The sequence below is a fragment of the Silurus meridionalis genome, chromosome 28, assembly GCF_014805685.1.
Source record: "Silurus meridionalis isolate SWU-2019-XX chromosome 28, ASM1480568v1, whole genome shotgun sequence".
NCBI lineage: Eukaryota > Metazoa > Chordata > Actinopteri > Siluriformes > Siluridae > Silurus > Silurus meridionalis.
In genome coordinates this window covers 8,837,763-8,855,852 of record NC_060911.1, presented here as the reverse complement: position 1 = coordinate 8,855,852, position 18,090 = coordinate 8,837,763, and the positions used below count along the sequence as shown (strand labels likewise).

General features: G+C 36.5%; 2 long non-coding RNA genes and 1 other non-coding gene across 3 annotated transcripts in view; 2 read left to right on the top strand and 1 right to left on the bottom strand.

Annotated features, from left to right (window-relative positions):
• Positions 1 to 489: 489 nt before the first annotated feature.
• Positions 490 to 5,498, top strand: LOC124381093. Its single transcript, XR_006924790.1, has 3 exons — positions 490 to 649; positions 1,294 to 1,358; positions 5,271 to 5,498. It is a non-coding gene; the product is annotated as an uncharacterized LOC124381093 (long non-coding RNA).
• Positions 5,499 to 6,135: 637 nt separating this feature from the next.
• LOC124381094 overlaps positions 6,136 to 18,090 on the bottom strand; it is a 70,250-nt gene continuing 58,295 nt past the window's right edge. The window contains exons 2-4 of the long non-coding RNA XR_006924791.1: positions 9,236 to 9,336; positions 7,438 to 7,531; positions 6,136 to 6,407 (exon numbers count right to left, since the gene is read on the bottom strand). This is a non-coding gene — a long non-coding RNA (uncharacterized LOC124381094). The remainder of the gene's footprint in view (positions 6,408 to 7,437; positions 7,532 to 9,235; positions 9,337 to 18,090) is intronic.
• trnae-cuc lies at positions 15,388 to 15,459 on the top strand. The gene has a single exon. It is a non-coding gene; the product is annotated as a tRNA-Glu (tRNA).

Sequence of the window (18,090 nt, the reverse complement as noted above, 5' to 3'; positions counted from 1 at the left end):
CTGACTATCACATGTACCACTCCAGATTCAGTTCCACTTTGCTGTTATAATAAGCCCCAATTGTCTTGGAAGGCTTTCGGTCAGGTTTTGGACCCTGCCTGTATGGCTAAGTGCTCATTCAAACAGAGGAGCATTAGTGAGATTAGGCACTGATGTTGAGTGAGGAGGTCTGGGGTGCAGTCAGGGTTTCAATAAAGCTGTGTGCTGGACACTCAGGCTCTTCTACTTTAACTTTCGCAAACCATATACTGTAGCGCTTGAGTTCACTCTGTGCATTGTGGTATTGTCATGCTGGAACCGTTTTGGACCTCATATTGTAGTAGTAGTAGTAGTAGTAATAATAATAATAATAATAATAATAATAATAATAATAATAATAATAAAAAATTAATGTTTAACAGTTAAATAATTAATTATTTTTTAATACATTAAAATTTGTTTTAACATTCCCGGGAGTGGGAAAAAAAACTGAACCCGCCATTTCCGGTCAGTGGCGGAAGCAGGAAGTTGTGCAAACAACATGGGGAATGGAGACAACAACAAGGCGGCGGTTTCTTTACCCAAACACTCCTACTGGTTCGACTTTTGGGCTTTTCTGTTGTTCGACATAGTCTTTTTTCTCTTCGTGTATTTTGGAATTCCTTAAAGGGTAAGAAATGGCTGGTGAATAAAACGTTACACGACTAACCAGGGGTCATTTTGATATGATAGCTAGCTGCGTGGGCTCTGTCACGTACACACGGACGCTGGCAAAAGTTCATTATTTATTTCGATGTCCACTTTACTGTAGGAAATAGAACCGAGTTTGGACCTGACTTTCTTTACAGTTTGGTTTAACGTAAATATTTTAGCGTAATTAACTATTTATTTAGTTTTGTAATTAACTTGAGAGCTTCACACATAGATGACGTACTTACATTCTGCTCAACTGCGGTATACGTACTTAGTATAGTATTTTAGTATTAGTATTAAATACGCACATTTTAATGTTTTTTGAATGGGAACGCAGATTTTTTAGACCAATCATTAGATTTGTGTTACATTGCACAACAAAGTCCTCGACTGTCATACAGAAATAATAACATTGTCAAACGAGCACAGTAATATAAAGCTGTGATCTATTGCTTTATATATATATATATATATATATATATATATATATATATATATATATATATATATAAGTTGTTTAATTGCCTATCCAATATCACAGCACACTGTCTACAAAGCCACTTGAATATCAAATAATGTCACTTTTATGTAATACTTACATGTATACCTCTGTTATTGCAGTTTGCAGAAATCTGAGTGTTATGGAAGGAGCGTAGATTATGTCTCACCTGCATAAATAACGACAGGTAAGCACTTACAGCATGCACTGCTCACGGGTGTGTTCACGAAAATACACTTTATGGACAAAAGGATTGTAGACACCTGACCGTAAGATTCATATGTACTTTTTAGACATACCGTTTCACATTTAGTTCCCATTTACTGCTGTTATACCTGTATTCTTCTGGACAGATGTTCCACTAGATTTTAAAGTGCGATTGTTGAAATTCATTCAGTCACAAGGACGTAAAATAAAGTCAGGTGTTGATGTACGGTCAGGAGACCTTGGTTTGCATTCAGAGTTTCAATTGATACCAAAGGTGTTCAATTACATTGAGGTCAGGTGTTACAATTTTGGCTCTCCTAGTTCAAGTCGAAGAAAAAATTGAATGCTACTGCATCCAAAGACATTCCATACACTTGTGTTTCTCCAACCTTGTGGTAACAGTTTGGGAAAGAACACATGGGTGGAAAATTCAGGTTTCCCGAATACTTTTGTCCATATACCGCATGCCATGCAGTTCGAAACAGGCGTTGATGAGACATGATATTTGCTGTACTGCTGAAAAGTTGTTACGGCATCACAGTCGGTTTTAAGTGTCTTTACATGTTCTTTTATTATTACTATTATATATATGTATATTTTTATACATATAAAAACATGGAAAATGTATTATCCTTCCACGAAAAAGAAAAACCCTCACTACTTCTACTTTACTAAAGTAACTTGAAATGGACAAAATTGATTGTTGTCCATCGATGTTCATTCCTTATTTAATTAATTCTGTTTTGCTTTTTGGTTCAAAAGAATGGTTTAAATAATAAAACATAAATGGCATGGACAAAAGTGATTTGGCCCGTAACCCGATGAACACCACATTAAATTAGTTTTAGACATATTAGTTTTTAGACAAATCAAGTCAAAATGCAGGAATCTGGGAAGGGTTATAAGGCCGTTTCCAAACAATTTAAAGTCCATCATTCTACAGTAAAGATGATTGTTCATAAATAGAAAACATTCAGGACAGTTGCTAATCTTCTTAGGCATGGATGTCTCAGCAAATTTAGCCCAAGACTGTGCAATGCTCAGAGAAATTGCAAAAAAAAAAAAAAAAAAAAAATCACAATAGTTACATTTCGCACTCTGAAGGCTTCAATTACTTGAGAAATGTTAAAGTTCATGACAGTACAATTATAAAATGAGTAAACAAGTATGGTTTGTTTGGGGAAAAAATTGCAAGTAGAAAGCAGCTTCTCTCTGAAATAATTTAGCATCATGGCTAAGGTTTGCAAAGATGCATCTAAAGAAAATGTCCTTTCTACAGATGAGACCATGTTTGGCCAATATGCACAGTGCCATGTTTGGCAAAAACACACAGCATTCGAGCTGTGCACAAAACCTCATACCAACTGTCAAGCATAGTGGTGGAAGGGTGATGGTTTGGACTTGTTTTGCAGCCATAGGACATTGGCAACTTGCAGTCATTGAGTCGATAATAAACTCCTCTGTATACGGAAGCGTTTTAGAGTCAGATGTGAGGCCACCTGTCCAACAGTTAAAGCTGGGCTGAAATTAAGAGCGCTGTACATTAACATATGCCTGCAAACCTCAATGAACTAAAGCAACGGTGTAAAGACGAGTGAACCAAAATCCCTCCACAGTGATGAGAGACTGATGGGCATAGAGAACACCATTACTTCACGTTCCTGCTAAAGGCGGTTATTGAGTGTATAGGCGGTCATAAGGTGTACGTGGTTTTTCACGCACATTTTCTTCATTTTGGCTTTATTATTTTAAAAAAAGATGACAGTTGAATATGTTGTGGTGTTAATCTAAAGCTGTTTTTACCTAATTCTAAAACCTGATAAGGACCAGATGATTTTTTTATGATGTTCAGATTTAATTTTGGTAATTTATCTCTTTTGTTGCACAACCCATAGAGGCAATTATTGGAAACAGGTGATATCTGTAGGTGTCAGTGAGACTTCTACACCTGTCAACCGCTAGTCTGCCCCAGTGTTCATGAGCACACTTCTCTAGCTGTCTCCAGGCTTCATCATTTTCTTTAGTCTAGTGTTTTGTTTTACATGTTCTTGGGTGCTTTTAGCTCTATGATTTGGGTCATTGTCCAATTGGAGGACTACAACTGAGATGGAGCTTTCTGACATTGGGTAGTCTTGAGATTTCATTGTGCCCTGTAGAGATCCAAGGCTCCCCATGAGAGAGAAAGCAAAGCAGCCACAAAACATAATCAAGCCAACTCCATGTTTCACAGTAGGTCTTGCCACTTATTCTTTGAAAGCTTCATTTCTGCATCTCTGAACATACAGTGGCTATACCTTGCCACAAAGCACCAGTTTTGTCTTATCTGCCTGAAGGACATTCTCCCAGAATCATTGATGATTGTCAGTGTTCAGTGACATTGATGTACCTTGGAATTCAGCTTGTGTCTGTTTGGATATATTTCTTGGCTCTTTGTCCACAATTCTCACCAGCCTTCTCTTCAGTTTGGTGTTGATTTTTCTTTTATGGCCCTATCCAAGAAGGTTGGCTACAGACCTTGAAAAACTGATATTGATATTGATATTGCAACTGTAGTCACAGGAACATCCTCCTTGGATGACACGTGTCTCTTATTTTCTTGCTGACTACTGAAATAGGCTGAATGACTGATAGGTTTGTGCGATATTAAAGATATTAGATCTAAAAAGGTTAGTTTTAGAACTAATAAAAGCATCACTATAATCCAATTATTCATAGGGGTACCAAGAAATAAATGTAAAATAGTTTAATCAAAAAGTGGAACCTTAGTTTTTATTAAATATGGAATGAACATGGGACTGCAGTTACTTTTGCCTATTTCAGAGAAAATCATGATCGATTTATTTTATTTATTTTATTTATTTATTTATTTTTTTTTTTTTTTTGGAGGAAAACAAACATATTTGTCCACATCTATATATACACTTTAGTGCAGAGAGACTGCTGTCTTAATTCCTAAAAAAAATATTTTTTTCTTTTTACACAGTCACACTTTAGTCATTTAGAAGTATATGCTTATAACTTTGACACTGTTTAGGTTCTGGGAAAATTTTAAACTGTAATATCAAGCTCAATATAAATTAAGTGCTTGAAATACAAGCACACTGAATACTGTTTGTTTTTATTACATTTTTAATAAGGCTGTCAATCAATTAAAATATTAATTTACGATCAATTGCATGATTGTCAATAATATATAAATATATATAATAATCGCACATTATCTGTTCTAAATGTACCTTTAATACTTTAAGTTTTTAATACTTTAATCAACATGGGCATGGACAAATATGGATGCTTTATGCTATGTAACAAATGTATGTTAATTATTAGTGAAACCAAACGCAACATAGAGCATTAAGATACAATGTTGTAAATCTTTTAAAGTAATTATGGTGTTTAAAATTATGTAACTCATCAGGATACCAAATGGATCTTTTGCTATGTTTCCACACGGACAGTTTTAATTACTGGCTATGTGCATCATGGTGGATTTTGGTGCATCAGTAAAATAATTGTTTATTGATAAACACAAAAAAAATGTTTTATTTTTTATTTATTATATCCAAGAAAAGAAAGAACATCTTGAATTAGTGTCACTTTGAAGGTTTTAATTTAGCTTCATTTTTTTTTTCTTATTAATAAAAATGTGCACTGCATTAAACATACTTTATTAAAATTACCGCAGTTAAAATGAATTTTTATCAACATGGTGTTTTTGACAGCCCAAATTTTTTCATGTATATGTTGTTGCCTATTTTGTGTGTGTTTTTTTTTTTTTCTCCATGTACAGGAAAGAAAATAACTCCCAGCTTTCCTTCTACAGGAACTTTATTTCAGAGACCTGTTTGATTTAAACTCATTCTGATCATTTCCCTCTCATGTTCTTCTGCAGATTCTGAAGGCTGTATCCTGCATTTGTGGCTTCAGCAGCTCTCCTCCCCACCTGAAAGTGCATCACCATGTCCAACACAGTACACAATAACACAACATTCCATCACAGGCCTCAATGCATTATTCAGGATCCTAATTAAAAGAAAATAAAATTAATTAGTTTTATATAAATAATTACGTGGGGAAAAATGTAAGTCTTTCAATAAACAACTTTTTGTTAACATTTTAAGTTTCACACCTTATGGATTCAGTGTTTTTTATAATATGCAAGTTCACCTTTTCTGGGGCGGTGCTTAACAATATGACTCTCATTGGCTGGTGAGATTTGAAATGACAGTTTTTTGACCATAAGTACACATTTCATTGGAAAGAATTTTGGAGAGCATTCCAGATGCAGTTTACAGCAGTAATGACTCATATGAAACCCAAGCCACAAAAACAGTTACAACCTAATACACTAAGTAAAGAAGTATTTAAGTAATTTTTACTATAAGTACAAACAATATAACTGAACATAGAACCACAACCAAAACTCTCTTCATGAACCGGTTTTGACACAAGCCCTTAAAGTAGACAAAGAGAAGCAAATGAGAAAAATATCCCTGGTCATTCATGTGGAAAAAAATCCAATTGAATATATCTGCAAAAGTATGAGCCTCTAGGATTAGCAATTAATTTGAAGGGCATTATGTCTGTTCAGACAAGAGGAGGACAATCAGGGGTGAGAGTTCTATCAAAGTCTGATCTTCACAACACATGAGCAAACAAGATTTCAGACAAGCTCAGAAAAAGTTGAGTTAGCTTATAAAGATTACAAACTATTTCACATCTCGTAGGCTACACAAGATGTATATAGGTCCTGCCTAAAAGTTTATACACCAACCAGGCATAATAAATTATGACAGGTAAAGTAAATAACCTCTTTATCATGGCACCTATTAGTGGGTGGATTTATTAGGCAGCAAATTAACATTTTGTCCTCAAAGTTGACGTGTCAAAAGCAGGGGAAATGGGTGAGCGTAAGGATTTGAGGGAGTTTGATGAGGGCCAAACTGTGACGACTGGGTCAGAGCATCTCCAACACTGCAGCTCTTGTGGGATGTTCCTGGTCTCCAGTGGTCAGTATCTATCAAAATTGCTCCAAGGAAGGAAAAGTGGTGAACTGACGACAGGGTCAATCAAATCAAATCAGGGTCATGTCATAATGTTATGGCTGAGTGGTATACATACATATACAGTGTCTCACAAAAGTAAATACACCCCTCAATTTTTCAGCAACCATTTTAGTATATTTTCTCATGGGCAATACTATAGAAATGAAACATTTTAGAGCAGTGGTCCCCGACCTTTTTTGCGCAGACCGGTTTAATGTCGGACAATATTTTGGATACAATACAATATTTTTATACATGGACCGGCCTTTAAGGTGTGGCGGATAACTACAACAAAATAAAATGATACGCCCGGCATAAAAACTGGTATTTTCTAAATATAATAATAAACATGAAACCACTGTTGTTTTTCGTTCATTTTGCTCGCTTGTGGGTTTCAATTTAGCGGTAATGTATTATGTGTTAGCGGCCGGAGCAGCCCCTTTAAGAAGGTTACGGATGGAGGTAAGACATGTGACCGAGGCATCATGACATGCATCAAGAGTGAGTCATAGACAGATGTGGCGGAAAGAATCTGGTAATTTTCCAAAATAAAACCGCTCAAAATCAGATAATAAATAAAATGGTAATAATGTAAGTTATGTATTCTTTCTGTGCGACTCATGGATGCTGGTGCTGGTCCGGGTGTTGAGGACCCCTGTTTTAGAGTACACTTTGGACAAACCTTTGACATGTTCAATTAGGCTCTACTCACATTTTTTGGCAGTTATTTAGACAATTATGTCTGTATTATTTTTTTTTAGAACAGTAAATGTGTACACGCTGCACATTGAGTAAAATATGTCCAAGTTTCAATTCTATAGTATTGTCCCTTGAGAAGATTATACTAAAATGGTTGCTGAAATGTGAGGGGTGTACTCACTTTTGAGATCATATATATATATATATATATATATATATATATATATATATATATATATATATATATATATATATATGTAGAGACTAAGAATCACTTATGCTAAAGTGGAGTGCAATGGAGTGATGCTCACTTACTGTAGTCACCTGCCAACAATGTAGTCCAGCTGTTTACAAGGCACTCACAAGGAACTCCAACATTTCAGCAAATCAGAATGGAGTATTCAGATAACTAATAATATAATGAATAATAATCAACCCTGTACATGTTTTAAAGCAAGAACAAAGTTGCAGTTTAAACTGGTGTATAAAAGCCCTCCCCCCTTTTTTTTATTACACACACAAAAAAAGAAAAACAAGACAGACATATATATTGCCTGCAATTACATCCTAGCCATTTACCTTTTACCCAAGATATCTACTGCACAGGTAAAAGTGAACTAAAGTGGCTGTTGTTGTGACCTATCTTCTCGTCTGGAGTCGATTTCCTTCTCAGTAGCCGCGAGTAGTCTGAACCTGAACGACTGCCAGACATTTGGTGGAGACAAATGGGTCATAGAGATCAGAATGTGGAAGTATAGAGCAAAGCTCTGTTCCATCATGGTGTGTGCCAACAAAAGAAAAAAGCCCTCTCTTTGCTAAAAGTAAGCACTTTAGATTCCCTTTCAGGACTTAAAGGTTCAACAGGTGCGTTTTTCTTTTCTTTTTTTTTTTTTTTTTTTTGAAGTAGCTGATCAACGTTTTTTCCTCAGGCATCCTGTGGGCGATGTGGAGAAAGAAACGAGAGAGTTTTCCATTTGCGTATATAAAACGCGTGCCGATGCTCAGTGGACACACAGGAAGGCCTTTTTTTGTGCCCTTCTCTTTGACGCTTATGCCAAGTAAGCAGCAACCATCATCGAAGCCATGTTTATTCATGGCTCCCTTCTGACACTCTGATCAGAGCCCAGGTTCCTACACACTGGCTCTTTGGAAGTCTGGGGATTTGAAAGTTCCAGCTTTTTTGTCACTACTTCAGAATCCTGCACTCTTACAGAGCGAGCACTTTTTTAAATTGTGGGAAGAACAGCACAATGTAATAGCTTCTAAAGTGCAAAAAAAATAGTAGTTCACAAAATAGTTCACAAACTAAAGCAGGAAATATGTACCAGAATGGTGCGAATGATGCAGTGGTAAACACAATTACTAACACACTTTGTACAATTTAAAGTTGTGTATCTCCAATGTGTGGCAACTGTTTGGGGAACATCATTGCTTCATGAAGCTGCTTCGCTTTCCCTTTCTCCTGTCTGCCCCCCATCTTTTATGATTTCTATCTGCACTTTTTTCTTTCTTGTTTTCTTTTTTTTTGTCCATCCACATCTTTTAGTTACATTACATTTCATTATTTAATTCTGATTCCTTTTGATGACTTTTCTTTAATTTGACCCTTTCATTTCTCTCTCACACATACAAAATGTAGATAGATAGATAGATAGATAGATAGATAGATAGATAGATAGATAGATAGATAGATAGATAGATAGATAGATAGATAGACAGAAAGACAGACAGACATATATGGTAAGAGAGAGAGAGATTTTGGTTCTTTTTTCATGCCACTTTAAAAGTCTGTCTTTCTTTTTTTTCCCCAATTTAAAAGCATATTATGGCTATTTATTACCATCTTTCCTTTTTTTCTTTTTTTTTTTCTTTCATTACATTTTACTTTCTCATTTTTCTCCTGTTTGTTTTCATTTCTTATGCTGTTTCTTATCTATATTTCCTGTTTCTTTTTTCAGTTTTCCCTCATCATCTTTTCTTATTCTTTCTTTCCTATCTTTGTTCTTGTTGTTTTGTTTCTTCCTCACTCCTGTTCTACTACCCCCCCCCCTTCTTATTCCACATCTGTTATCCTTTCTTTCATTCCATCTTTTTACTTAATATAAATACTTACAGTGGAGATGTGGAGTGAAACTGGGTGAATGTTTCACCGGCACTGGTTTTCTTCTCATGTTCAAGCATCAGGACTCTGATGGTCCATCATGCACTGTATTCCTGGAATTTTGAGAGCAGAAATGAAGGATAAACGTGTGCAAAAAAGTCAGCAGCAGGAATACTTCATTTATTCATTTGACTCATGTTTCTATTCAGAGCAGTGATGCAGAACCCAGTCCAAGCACAAAGTGACCCGACATTAACCCGCTTCGTTCTCGGCGCTAGCGCCGCTCTAATGAGATCCGACACGTTTCACCTCATGAGTGTGAGAAATCCCAGACTCTCAGTTGAAACCAGATTGACGTCAAACGGCCTGACTCATAGTCACCTGCGAGGATCAGCGCCACTCGCAAGGCTCTGGAGTTTACAGCGTGTTCCACTATAACCATTAAAACCAGCGCAGGTCGTTTTAGGAGATTTACGTCTGTTAGGATTCGGAGATGAAAGAGTTAGAGACCATGTTTTTGTGTTCGCTCCTGCCATGAGAAGTAGACGTTATGGAGCGCTCAGCCAGGCAATGAGCTGTTCACTGCTGTGTTTTCTTTCCACCCTGCGTGTGAGCGAGCGCTTTTCTAAAGCACTCGCATCTGGCACGAGAGGAAAAAAAAATCTAGTAGAATAAAGATGGAGTGTGAACTGTTATGACCTTAGATATGACCTCTGTCACATTCTTCCTTATTTTTTCTGGGTTTTGGTATTTTTTACCATTTTCTTTGTTTAGTTTTTTCTTTCAATACTTTCTTTCTGTCTCATTTTTTCCATATTTCTTTTTTCAAACATTTTGCTTTAATTGAAACCACCATTCCTTCTTTGCCATCAAGCACCCTTCCTTCCATCCGCAAATTCCTTCCACACGTTACACAACATTATTTCTTTAAAACTGAAATCAAAACCAGGTCCTGACCTTTAACGGTCACTTTTCATACTCTCTGCTGCACTCCTCATGAGCCAACACTTGATCTTGGGTGTTAGTCTGCAGTTGTAATCTCTCTGAGCTCAGCCTTCAAACACGGCCTGATAACAGGCCAGATAAATCTGTAAACTCCCCCGTGTGGCCTCGGGCCGTTGCTCCATTTGACTCCGTAAACCTCCTCTCCTCCTCTCCTCTCCCTCCGAAAGTCTCACCGCGGGACAACATTAGTGCGCAGCATGTCGATACTGTGTTTTAGTCCAGACAGTAATTAAGAAGAATTGGGAACGAGCATCCATGGGTCAAAAAGGAGCCCAGTCCCCCTCAGGTAGAGCTCTCATGTCGTTCTGTTTAAATCTATACGACCTTTAGGAAAAAATCTAATAAAACATGTGATCAAATTCTAGAAGTGATTTAGTCTTCTTTTTACTAAAAACACAAACCATTTAGCAATTAGTCAAAATTACTTATATCAATTCGCATTACATTCATAAACTCTTAGCTTGTTTACACTTACTATTAAATTTAATGTGTTTATTATTTAATACCTACTATAAGTTATGAAGCCGCTTTACTGACTGAATTACTGCAAGTGACTGGATTTTAAAAATTGACTGAAAATTAAAATGACAAATATTGCTAATACATTATTATTAACTCCTTAAGTTTTAACAATTACTCATTTTCTTTCTCTTCCTACACTCCCTTTTTTCCTTCCACACTCCCCAAACATGGTTTTATCCCTTTTTATTTTTCAAATTTAAATTTTTGTCCCTGTCCTTTTTTTTTTTTTTTTTTATCAATTATCTAATTACTATTTAGTTCTTCTGTTTTTTTCCCTGAGGCACCCACATATTATTCCTTCCTTATTTCCTTTCTTCCTTCCCTTCATGCATCCCTGTATTCCTTCCTCCCTCCCTTCATTCACCCTTTCCTTCCTTTCTTTCTCTCCTTCTTCTGTCTTTCATTCAACCCATCCTTCATTCCTCTCTTTCCTTCTTCAGTCCTCAATAAATTACTTGCTCCCTTCCTTTTTGCTCTCTTTCATTCCTTCCTTGATTCACCTAGTTATTCCTTCTTTCCTCCCTTTATTCATTCCTCAATTCATTTCTTCTCCCCTTCTACTCTTTCTTTGTTCCTTCTTTATTGCTCAATAAGCAGCAGCTACTTCTAAAACAATTAATTACATGAAATTCATTTTGATAAATGTTGTAACAAGTAACAAAAAAAAAAGATTAATCCAGGCTACGTAAATATGTGGGCTTTGTCAAATTAATCTAGATGGATCAAAAAAACTGTATTTATAAAAAAATAAAAAAATAAAAATCTATGTACACCACCATTTTATTATAAATTTTTTCCCCAAAAAAATTGCGTGTCCACTTTGAAACTTCTTAAAACACCTCCGTACTGTGCATGCCGGCAGACGTGAGAAGACTTACCCTGCGTCATTTCAAGTGCTATAAATATACGAATTAACACTAATCTTTAACAACAAACTGGAAAGCAGGATAGCAGTAGAACATTGTCCATCATCATGCTGCCACTGCTGCCTCTGGCTTGCGGCTTAGGGACAAACTAATAGTGAACGATGTATTCATTTAAAATGTATATTGTTAAAAGTACTATGCAAATAACACATTTCAAGTTGAATGAGTCACATGACTAAAATATTTATAGAACTGAACCTCATTGACTTTGAATATATGCATTTTTAAATGTATTCTCGTTAATGTGGATCTAGCCGGTGTAGCAAGATGAAGCACAAAAACATTACATTAGTATTTGATTGCACATTCCAACCGAAGCCATTCACACAAAAGCCCCAAAATCTCTACTGACTGGTGAAAATCATCCACATTAGTTCAGTAGCTAGCTTCACATTACCTTTAGATCATCTCATTATAGTCATAAAGCTTAGGAAGCTAATTATAAACACACAAAATACTGACAATGGAAAATAATCACGTCTATACGCTGAATACTGATGACACTATAGAAGATCGTGTCCATACTGTACAAAAGTGTCTTTCCACAAGCCATTTGACTCTTCAATATAAAAGTTACTGGACTGACATATACACACACACTGACATGAACACTTTGATTAAAACATTTTGCTCTCTAACCACCAATGTTTTTTACAGTATATGTTTTTATATGGACAATTTTTTTTGACTAACAGAACACTCAAATGGCTATTTAAAGGCAGAAGAAATGGATCAAATAGCAAAAAAAGGTAAAACCCATAAATGACACATAGACTAATGTCTTGTTAATGAGCCTGAAGTTGTATTTTCAGAACACCAGGTTTATAAATATCATATGGAAATGAGGGTGGGGGTGGGGGTGGGGGGTTATGTGCATATTTGTGCATCTTCTCATATATATTTCCCCTTCTGTTAAATCCAGGCTGTTTCGCACCAGGTGGGCGCATTCAGCGGCGTCTATGCAGTCATTTCCGTCGCTCTCTTTCCTCACGACTCCTAAGTGTCTCCTCCTAGACTCGCTTTTCTTTTATTGCTAATCAACACTTAACATATTGAAAGATCGGTGCGTCATATCCTGTTCTTGTGTATCTGAGGATATAAGGCAAGAGAAAAAAAAAAAGCAACGTCCCGCCACCGGCACAGCGTATCATTTAGTCTCATTCGAAGCCGAAACAAATCTATTGAGAGTTTGCTCGTTCTGCAATTCGAGAAAGCCCTACCTTTAGTCATGCAGCTGCGTAAATACAGTTTAAAAGCTGATCCGCAGAGCTTAAATTGAAAATAAATACTTCGAACAAGAACTCTGTTGAGGAGCATCAGTCATCAAGACGGAGTGCAGGATTTCAGGATTCAAAGAGACATTTATTTTAGTCAGATTGAATCGTGTTGCAGGGCTTTTGACTGCTTAGATATAACACGCAGTTAATATCTTGCTGTATTAGCATGAGGTAAAGCAGGCTAAAGTATGGTAGAAAAATGCCTGTGATATCAAGCAGGTTAAAGTGCAACGCTAACACGCTCCAAATCAGCATTTCGAAACCACCAACCTCAACATGTCCTCAACGCTCACTGCGCAAATCTATCTAATCGGTTATACTACAGTATGTGTGGGCCAATTTAGTTGATTCTTCCTGCTGATCATTGGCTCTGATTAATGAAAAATTCAGATAGAGCAATTTATTAAATTTTACATTGCCTGAGGTTGTGGTTTACCAGACAAAATGACCAAACCTCAGGCTTCTGTTTTTTTTTTTACAGGGCAAAAATGTTGGTATTTTGCAATGATATGACCTTAAACAATGCCTCTGAATCTGATACATCATACCACAACATTTTGGCATATGACTATCAGATACCACGGATTTTGCTTATAATACAATATGAATCCAAATTATAAGACAATTTCGAATATGAAACAAACTTCGAATATATAATTTCACTTCACACTTGGTTGCTGAAGTATACCACTGATTTTGGTTCGGTTTGGTTCAATTTTGTAATTGACAAATACCATTTAATTTAGCTGTAATTGTACAGTCACTAAGAAATACCACAGATTCTGCTATAATATGGTAAGATCTAAATATGCAATATATAAATGCAACATAAATGTAAAATCTTTAAAGTTGAATTGATAACTGTGTTGAAAACTTTTGAACTCTCAAGTCTCTCTCTCTCACTCCCCGTCTCTCTCTCTATGTAATTTAAACTTGTGGTTTCCTGATGATAGATTGAAGGCTTTTACGAATGCAGTCAACTGACAGCAGCATTCCACACTTCTCCTGTACCAGTTATTCCATTGTCATTAATATTTCATCTCTCATTTTCTGCATGTTGCATCACATATCATTGCATGGCTCCTCATCAGAACAGCAGTGTAGAACACATTTCGGGCTTTACAAATTCAAATCTGCCCCAGTATCAGGCTCTGGCAGACCTAAGAATACTATTACAGTAGTACAAAATGGGCTTCAAGCCGTTCTTTAACGTTAGGATGGCAAGATGGAATATAATAAATGGAAATGTTTGAATTTGTTTAATTAGTAAGTTCTCCCCCCGCTCCCCCTCACACTTCATCTTGCTCGGAGAAAGATGTGATCTTGCATGTTGACAGACTGTGAAGCCTCTATCTCATTTTTTCTTTTTTTTTGTGAGAACTTCATTTCATTTTGTGCTTGAGATAAGGCGTTTAATTTCAAAGATTACTTTTTATGATGGAAAGTGAGAGAGTGTGTGAGAGAGAGGGAGAGAGAGAGAGAGAGAGAGAGCGCATACAGAAGAGAAAGGATCATTTACTTTGCTGAGCTTTCCTTTTTTTTCTTTTTCTGCCCCCCAGCCAGAGTCTGCTCCAAAAGAAGTGCACAATTAATTGACAATGCTGAAAAAAAAGATCTTGCTGCTAACTTATCTGAAGCATAATGTGTACAGAGATTGCATAAACATACGAGTTTGTTATTATATGTTACCAGAGATGGCAAAAGTACACACATCCTTAACTTAAGTAGAAGTACAGATACTCATGTACTCAAACATGCTGGTAAAATGTGAAGTACTGACAATACTCTTTCACTCAAGCTAAAGAAGTATGGGCTCGGACATTTATTTAAGTAACAAGTACCCATTACTACTACCTGTTTTAGTGTCATGCTGGTAACTGGACCTAACATAAAACACAAGCAGAGAGATGATGATGATGATCAGGTGATCAGGAATGTCTCTGCTCTCAGTCATGTTTACATCACGGACTCCCTCTGTCACATCCACATTGTTGCCTTCTGCCTTGCTTGTTGTTAGCTTTATAAACTAGCCTAAATCTGTGGTGTGTGAGAGCCAGGAATTGATACACCAGTGGTAGGTTGAAAAAGCTGCACAATGACAAGAAAGTGTATGTTTCTTTTCTTAAATGAGAAGGAAAAAATATTGATCATGTCACCAAATACATTCAAACTAAAGTAATAATACTGGTTTGAACATGTAAGAAGTAGAAGTTACATATATTTGTGTTAACAAAAGTAATGAGTAAAAGTAAAAAAGTTGTCGAAAAAAGAAATAGTGAAGTAAAATACTGATAAAATCTATTTAAGTACAATAACAGAGTATTTGTACTTCATACTTCCCATCCCTGTATGTTGCTACAATTCATATAAACACTGATTCAATTATGAATCTTACTTTAAATTTTTACTATTATGCTAAAGCATAGCTTGGAGTTCCCTGGTGGTCTAGTGGTTAGGATGCGGCGCTCTCACCGCTGCGGCCCGGGTTCGATCCCCGGTCAGGGAACCAACCCCAGCCATTAGGGTTGCACAAGCCTTAGTGCCGGTCACACGCCCGGATAAATGGGGAGGGTTAGGAAGGGCATCCAGCTTAAAAACATGTGTCAAATCAAACATGCGGATGATCCGCTGTGGCGACCCCTAATGGGAGAAGCCGAAAGAATGCTAAAGCATAGCTTACTAGTCACTGGCAAACAGGTTAAAACACAATGTAGCATAATCATTAAACAAGACAAGCCATCTAGTAAACTACAGGCTACATTAGGATTAAACACTAATTAATTAGTAGTAGATGTAATAGTAAAGATAGTAGTGGTTGTACAAGTAGTAGTAGCTGTATTCAAATTAGTTGTTGTAATAGTAATAATAGCAGTGGTGAACAAAGTACACAAACCATCTACTTGAGTAAAAGTAGATACACTAGATAAAATATGACTGCAGAAAAAGTGCTCCCTTTAAACTTTTACTTGAGTAAAAGAACAAAAAGCATTTGCCTCCGAATGTACTTAAGTATCCAAGTACTTTGATTTATCATGGCTATAATGTTCCTATTATCATTTTTCTTACAAAATGCTTTGCATAATCAACTCAGTTTATTTGAAACTCTTACTTTTAGCACACCTATTAATAGAATGATGAGTCAAACACATTGATATCTATTAAAATTATCATAAGCCCAAAACTTTCTTTTCAACTACTTTGCGCAAATAATAATAAGTCCACGTGCATTGTGGCAAGTTAGAGTCAGAAGTTTCTTCCATCCATTATTTCTCTCGAAATGTTCTGCGTGCTTTTGAACCGACGCTGAAATGCATTCTGCGGGTAAATAGATACCACCGGGCAGCAATCAAAACAAATTGCTTTGCAAAATGTAGTTGATTAAAAGGTAATATACTTGAAATGTAGTGAAGGTAAAGTAAAAGTCTCCCCAAATGGAAATCTTTCACTCAAGTAAAGATACACAAAGAAGCTACTTAAGCTACTTAATGTACAGTAACCACTTACATTTACTTCATTACTGTCCAACACTGTATAACAGTAGTGGATTTACAGGTAGTAGTAGTTGTAACAAAATAAATAGTAGTAATAGTAGTCATGGTAAGGTAGGTTGCTGGTGGTCTAGTGGATAGGATACGGCGCTCTCACCGCTGCGGCCCGGGTTCGATCCCCGTTCAGGGAACAACCCCAGCCACTCTTAGTGCCGGTCCCAAGCCCGGATAAATGGGGAGGGTTGCGTTAGGAAGGGCATCCAGCGTAAAAACATGTGCCAAATCAAACATGCGGCTGATCCGCTGTGGCAACGCCTAATGGAAGAAGCCGAAAGAAAGTTTAATAGTAGTCATGGTAGTAGTGATATAAATAAAAGTAGTAGTAACAAATATAGCAGTAGTGAAAGTAGTATAAATAGTAGCAGTACATTTACTGTTACAATGTACAGTTACAAAAACTGTTGTAGTATTAATGGTAGTAGGAAGAGGAACAGGTATATAGTACTTTTTTTTTTTTCCAGTACATATTTATTGTTCAACTATTCCATTTTGTTCCCTAACAGCATTATTGAAAAAGTCCTAACATGTCTAGGCCAAATGATTAGCTAGTATAACTGGAAAGTTAGTAAATACGTTTTGGGATGTCCAGCCTTTTAATCAATCTTAAGTTTCTGATCAGATGGCAGTCTGATGTTTGCTCTGCAAAATGTATGGACATTTGGCTATAGGCAGACAGCTCATCACATTACATTATTGCTGCTATCGTAATAGTCTGGTGTCTACACTTTTCAAAATACAATAAATAATAAACTGATACTCCCATGATGCTTAAACACAACTGCTGGAGATCAAAGAATTTCAGATTACCACATAAAACTAACTGCGAGCTTGTAAACGTTTTCGGCTAATGCAAGAAATCACGAAACCGCAATCATGTACGCTGAACTTGAGACCGACTGAATGGCCTTCCTTTCTCTTGGAGGGTTACCATGGAAACCAAACAGCTTTTTTCCTCCACTGACTCGATGTCGAACCATAAGTCACATTTAACCATAATTGCAGTTTGTGGTAGTGTGTCGTTCAGCGGCCAGTGTGTGTGTGTGTGTGTGTGTGTGTGTGTGTGTGTGTGTGTGAGAATGTGCAGTGTGTTTCCGTTCAGAATCAAGCCATGCTGCGAGAGTCATCATGGAAAATCAGCAGTGGGGGCCTGAATCCTGTTGCTGAAAGGAGAAAGAAGAAAATTGTTGTGAAATTGAGCGTGATGCCTAATTGAGGCCTTTCGGGCTGTAATTGAAAGAGTTGTGTTTGTGCGTTTCGGCCGATTCATGGAGACTATAAACAAACAAGGGTCAGATGAAGTGTGTTGTTTCACAGGCAAAGACTAAAAATCTGTTATTATTAAGACATACAGTATCCTGAGGTATTTAGCATATGGAATTAAGGTATTCAGCATATTCAGTGTGGTGTATGTAGGAGTTTTCATTACAGCTGAATTCCTGATTCTGTTTAACGACAAGGGGGTTGCCAGATGTGTGAATTCCAACCCAAATGTATAATGTTTATTATTATTACAAAATTTGAGGCAAAACTAGTCATGCATACATTCATTAGTTTTTGGATTTCTTTTTTTTGTAATTACAAAGCTGATT